Below are 7,199 nucleotides of genomic sequence, written 5' to 3'. Positions count from 1 at the left end.
TGAGACACTCCTCTGCCTTTGGAGGACAGTCTTCTCTAGTGTAGCATGACACTAATGATAATAGGATCTTAAATTTGGAAATGAAAGTTACCTTAGAGGCCTTCTAGTTTAAAAGAGATGGAGAGAGCTAAATGACTTTCCTTAAGTAACTCAGGTGACAGTGACAGGGTCAGCATTTGGTTCTATGTCCTCTGACTCCAGATCCAGCACACTTCTTATTGGGTCATCAGATCATCCTTGAGTGTTCACAATTTTTCCAAGAATCAATTCTTTTATGGGGCTAGAAGAGACACTCAATCATAAAATATTTTAAGTAAGTTGCCCACCATAACCAAAGTACTTTGTGAGATATCTGGGATTCAAAGACAAAAACAATGTTGTCCTTAACCCTTAAGGAGTTTATAAGCTACAGAGTGATTTATTTCGAGGGGTGGCAGAGAAGACTGGGAAGATTAAGGAAGCCAAGGATTCCATGAAGAGGAAGCAGATTCCATGCCTGGGGGACAGTCTAGGGGCAAAGGCTCTTTCTCAGGGGATGGATTGCCAGTACAAGGAATAGAAAGTAAATATGTCTAAATGGAATGTGAAACCAATCTTGAAAAACATGTTGGAGTTGATCTGTGAAGAGCTTTAAATGCCAGGCTGAGAAGTTTGTTTTACTCTAGAGACAAAAAAGGAGATGGGGAGTGATATGATCAGATCTGTGGGTAGGTGTTCATATTCCCTGTCATCTAGCAGGGCTACACTGAAACCCTACCAAAGACATGGACTAAGGCTCTGGGAAGCAGCAGAATCTGGTGAAAAAAAGATTGAATGTAAAATCAGAAACCTAGATTTGAATCCCAACTCTATAATTTATAAGCTGTACAGTATCAGCCCAGAGTACTGGAGGTCTCTCTCAAGTTATTTTAACCTTTCCTGGATACCAGTGTAATATTTGGACTACCCATTCATCTTTTCTTGGGGTAGGATTGACTCACATGTATCCTGGATAAAGTGTTAAAGGCCACTCCTTAGACTCAGGTCATTTTTGATAATATGCTGCAACCTACACTGTTATAAATGGCCCATAATAATAAAAACTTAGTCTAGAGTGATTAAATAGCTTTTATTAACATCTCTGCAAGTACAGGTCATTTCCCTATTGGGAAAAGGCCCTGAATTGTGACAATGTCCAATCTTATATATACAATTTGAGAAGCTTTCTTCCCCTTCACCTAGAATGGCAAAGACAATCAAAAAGTACCTTCTTCAAAAGGTGGTTAGCAAACTAGAAACATTTACAAAATGTTCCATTCTCTCCAAGATACTTCTATTTCATGTCACTGTGTAATCAAGCAAGGAAGTCAATGAGGTCTATGTATGTGCCAAAGGCCAGTTACATTATCTTTGTGGAGAATATTGAAGAGGTGAGCCAGATAACAAAATAGGAAAACAGCAAGGTATCATAGGATAGTCAGTTGAATTTGGAATTAGGAAGACAAGTTCAATTTCCACCTCTGACACATTCACCATATGACAATGAGCAAAAAACTCTCTAAGCTTCAATTTCCTCATTTGTAAAATGAAGGGGTTAGAGACTTGATAGCCTCTATCTCCCTTCTAACTCTAAATTTATAATCCTATTTGAAACTGATTGAATAGTTGGGGGGGGGGTTGTTAAGCATTAATTAAGCATTAATGAACTAGGGAAAAGGTTCCTAGTAAAATGCCCAAGAATATGTGCTTGGTTCTGTGATGAAGATATAGAAGTATCTTCTTGTCAAATTTTCAGGTGACACATCAATAATACACTGAATGACAGTCAGTACTAAAGAAAATTTTGACAGTTTAGAAGAATGAACTGAATAAGATAAAATTTTTAAAATATTTTTCAATTGCATGTAAAATATTTTACATTTAAAAAAAAATTTTGAATTCCAAATTCTTTCCCCTCTTTTGTCCTACCCTAAGTTATTGATATAGGTTATACATGTACAGTCACACAAAACATATCCCTATATTAGTCATGTGAAAGAAAACACAAAAAAAACACATAAAAAATCAATATGCTTCTATTTGTATTCAGATTCTTATCAGTTCCTTCTCTGGATATAGAGAACATTTTTTGTCTTAAGTCTTTCAGATCTGTAATTAGATAAAATTTAATGAGAATAAATGCAAAGTTCTATCTTTGGTTTAAAAGTCAATTTAGAAATGCAAAATGTCCTACATCTGCTTCATTACATTTGTGCCTCAGGCCAAGCAGAACAAGTCTAACAGCTCCTTTTCTAAATAACCAAATCTTGAAGATAATGATCATGGCCCTACTACACCTCCAAATTCTTCAACTAATCTACAAACATCATGTTCTCATTCAGGTCTAAATCTTTGGTCTCATGATCCTAAATTCTTACATCTTCTTTCTTTTGTACTCACTCTAGTTTCTTTATTTCTTAAGATGTAATACCTATAAATGAACAGTTTTCTATATGTGGTCTGAACATATACCTCCTTTTTTTCTGGAATCCAGGCCTGTTTGAAGACAAAATAGCATAACATTAACTTTTAAGAAGCTTCTTATTGTTATTTAGTCGTTTTTCAGTTGTGTCCAACTCCTTGTGACCCCTTTTGGGTTTTGTTTTTTTTTGGACAAAGCTACTGGATGGATTTGCCATTCCTTCTCCAGTTCCTTTTACAGATGAGGAAACTTAGGCAAACTGGGTTAAATGACTTGTCCAGAGTCACACAACAAGTATGTGTCTGAGGTCATATCTGACTCCAAGTTTGGTGCTCTATCCACTATTCCATTTAGCTGCCCTAGAAGCCATTAACTCACACTGACAGTAAATACTGAAATAGCTCTTTGTAACACAAATTGGTATCTAAACACCTCTCTCTTATAATGTAATTGGCTTTATTATTATTTTTTTTAATTATGGAGGGCTAAGAAAGAAGAGGAGAATATTGTAAAAGACATAGACTAACACTTGCATTTTCTTATTTTGGAAGTCTTGTTCTCTTATCAATGGACCTTGGGAGTTTTTTCCTAGCATAGGAATACAGCAGATCATATATCCTTGGTTTAAGAATCATACTTCTTTAATGGAAGAAATTATAGGAACTGATGTTGAGTGAAAGGAGGAAAATCAAGAGAACATTGTACACTTTAACAGCAATACTTGATGGATGCAGCTCCTCTCAGCAATTTAGAGCCCTAGGAGACTGGTTAGGGACAATGTTATCCCCATCCAGAGGAAGAAAAACAAAACAAAACAAAAACCCCTACAGAATCTGAATGAACACTACATTCACTTTTTAGAAATTTCTCTTATGTATTTCTTTCCTATCTCATGATTTTCTTTCTTTTCCCTTAATCCTAATTCTTTATACCAAAAATGATTAATCTGTAAACACGTTAAATACAAATATGAATGTACAATACTCACCTGACTAGAAAGAAATTATATAAATACACATATGCATGTGGATGAATGTTGAAAAACTTTCATAACATGTAATCAGAAAAATAAAATATCAATAAAAAAAGAATCATACTTCTTTAGCAGGGAAGGCCATCTTCTTCCATAATCTGCTTTGAGGCATGCACATGGAATGGTTAGGGAGGAAGGGGACATTGGCCTAGCCAGCTGTATCTACCAGATCAATCCTAGAGATCAACAAGGTGACAGATATTGCAACTATATCACCCTTTCATCTCCATTTTGTATTTCTAAAATTGATTTTTAAACCAAAGATGGAATTTTGGATGGAATTATCCTCATTAAATATTATCTTATTACAAACATTCTTTCCATCAAATTCACTTCTGGTTGTAGCATAGTCTATGGATTTCAAGATCTTTTAGCACTATTTCAATTGTTGTATAGGTTCACTGTTAGACTTTGCTTCTTTCCAGGCTCAAATGTTACAACCACTGTCAACTTCTTCTACTATATTGCTGAACCCCTACTTCAACCTTTTAAAGTTTACAAGATCATACACAATCTGTACTGTTCCTCCTATGATATCCATTCACCTATGATCAGGGAACATGGTGATTTCCATGTATTCCTGGAAATAAGGTGGTCAAGGAGGAAGATAAAATAGCTAAGCAAGCTTAAACCTGTAAACACTTAGCACTTCTTATTCTCATTCAAAAGCTACAAGGAAAGAGAAAGTATTCATCTGTGCAAGTCTTTTGTATGTGTGCATATGTAAATGTGTATATATACATATATAATGTGAACAATTAGTTTTATACTTTTAATATATATATATTTTATATATATAAAATTGACTTTACAGTTTTCATATAGAAGCTTCCAGGTAATCAGTTCAAATTAGCAAATATAAAGATGAACAGATAGAAATTTGAATGTAAAAATGTCAATTGAAGGACAAAAGCTTGCTTTCTTAATCCCATCAAGATAGCCCCTACACCTATCTCTGTGCTTTGAAGGTCTTCAGGATAATGGAAAGGACACTCCTTTTACTGTAATGTTTGATGTTCAGCTTCCCCCCCCACCACAACCAGAGTGGCCTCTGCCTCTTCCTGATTTGGGGACTGTAGCCCCTTTGATTGGACAAGCTGGAGGTGACATTTCAGATCCTGCCTTCTAATAGTAAAACCTATAAATCAATCCCCCCCCACACACACACACACTATAAGGCTACATTTTGAGGAATTCTGCTCTCTAGCCTGACCCTCCTATGCATGCCTGCATAAATCAGTGAACTTAAGAGAAATATTAATAAATGTGATTGTTAATCTAATTTTGTTTTGCTCTTTTTTAAGGTCAAACTCTGGTAGTTAACATTTGTCTCAACAAAACAAACTGAGGATTAATATATATTTGATCTAATTATTCATTTTAAGGCCAAAACTCAGTTGAGGCCCCTCAAGATGATATCTTCTAAAAACAAATATAAATTTTATCTGCTTGTCTCTCTCCAGTAACAAATATAAATCTCCACATTGATCAACAGTCACAGGATGGCCCTGTAGGGGTAAGATTTCCATGCTTTTCAGAGGTCTTTAGCATTACTGATAAAGCACAAAAGTCCTGATTCAGGAAGGGGCATTCCTGATATAATGAAATTCTTTTTTTTTTTAGGGGTTTTTTTTTGCAAGACAAATGGGGTTAAGTAAGCCCAAGGCCACACAGCTAATTAAGCCTCTGAGATCAGATTTGAACCCAGGTACTCCTGACTCCAGGGCCCTTACTTTATCCACTGTGCCACCTAGCCACCCCCGAACTAATAAAATTCTTATAGTGCCTCTCCATCCTTAATAAACATGACATGAGGCAACATATTGAGTTGAGGGCACTCCCTTTATCAGATCCCACATTCTAACTCGTGCAATTATATAAATATGCTTCTCCAAAATCCCACTATGGGTCCCATGCATACATAACTGTTTGCCCAGAGAACTTAATAAATACAAATGTTAACCTAATTCCATTTGCTATTTCTTCCAATTAAGTTCTGGAGGCTAACTCCTTAGCCTAATCCTGTTTCTTTTTAGAACACACATACACACACAAACACACACACAAACATTCACATTCCCTTTCTTTCTCTCCCTCCATCCCCAGCTCAGCAGTCAACAGTCTTTCCTGAAAAAAAAAACTCACCAAGCCTCCACAAGGATATCTATTTTTTTTATTTTTATTGTTTGTTTGTTTTTTTAGATTGTTCAAGGCAAGGGGGTTAAGTAATTTGCCCAAGGCCACACAGCTAGGTAATTATTAAGTGTCTGAGTACTCCTGACTCCAGGGCCGGTGCTCTATCCACTACACCACCTAACCGCCCCATAAGGATATCTAGTAGATATACTGGTCCTCAATAGCCAGCCCCCCCATTACAAAAGAAATTTCCAAAATGATTCGAAAGGTTACAAGCCTTCCCAAGCAGTTCCAAGGACTGAAATTCCACCTTTCAAGACTAATTATTTATGCACAGAAAATCTTAAAATACAAATCACACACAGGCTGTTTTCAATTTCTGATACCTCAGTGTAAATTTGTATAGCAGAAAAGTTTCCAATGGCCAATTAGCTAAGGGAAAGATCTTATAATTCAATGTAACAAAAATTCTAAATACCTTACAAGTTTACTAAGTGAAAGGTGACTGAATAATGGATTGAGACAAAGAACTAATTAACCATTTGCAATCTGGGAATTCAATTCAAGACTGCTAATACTAACTGGAGAGGGGTAGAGATGTAACACCAAGAGTTGTTTCAGGATTATTGATTCAAAGAATGTTAAGAGATACATAATACTAGCAGATAAAAAAAAGTGGGTACACTACTTCTAGAAAGGAATACAATATCTAAATAAAAAAAGAGTTAAAATGTATTTGGTGCTTTAAGGTTTGCAAAGTACTTTACAAATATTTCATTCTGTCCTCAAAACAACTCTTGAGAGATAGATGTTATAGTTTACCCATTTTATAGCTACAGAAACAGATGTTACAGACTTTGGCACAGGTGTTCTAGAAAAACGTCCAGAAGTTAGAGGCAGTGATTAGAGTCAGGGAAGACCAGAGTTCAAATGGAGCCTTGGATATTTATCAGCTAGAAAGAGAAATGTCTCTGTAGTCAAAGGAATTGTGTTTAAGTCCTGTTTCTGATACTTATTACATGTGACCTTGGTCAAATCACTTAGCTTCTTGGAGTCCTTAATAAGCCCTTCTAAGTTGCAGAAAAGATGATGAAAAGGAGTGTGTATGATAAAAATACACTAAACAAAATCTTCAGGGAGTGGTCTGAAGCAAAAGAAAGTTTTTAATTTGCTTTTTTCCAGAGAAGGGCACACTCCAATTCTCACAAAGGTAGTGAAGAACAAGGAGCTGCCCCGAATTGACAGTCAAGCAAGATTATATGGCCCAATATAATCCCCTCCTCTTCCCTGTTGTCCCTCTCTGTCGACTCATTGGTTAGTCTTTAGAGTTACATTCTGCTTGTGAAAATCTACCCTAGCCACAAAGATGGTGATAATAACCTTTAGGATTATAACTATCTTATTGAAGTAATGTTACTTGATTGGAACACAAGGTCTAGGAACAGTCTATTATCCTCCCAGTTAGTAGAAATAGACTTATCGAGAAAACACGTGGTGTTACAAGTCTAATTTGGAATGCAAGGTCTTTCTTCTAAGAATAATGGTTTGGTTTTCTTAATATTCTTAACCCTAAGAAGACTTCACTAGAAA

This window comes from Macrotis lagotis, chromosome 4, assembly GCF_037893015.1.
Source record: "Macrotis lagotis isolate mMagLag1 chromosome 4, bilby.v1.9.chrom.fasta, whole genome shotgun sequence".
In the NCBI taxonomy this organism is placed as follows: Eukaryota; Metazoa; Chordata; class Mammalia; order Peramelemorphia; family Peramelidae; genus Macrotis; species Macrotis lagotis.
This window is presented reverse-complemented; position numbering follows the sequence as displayed.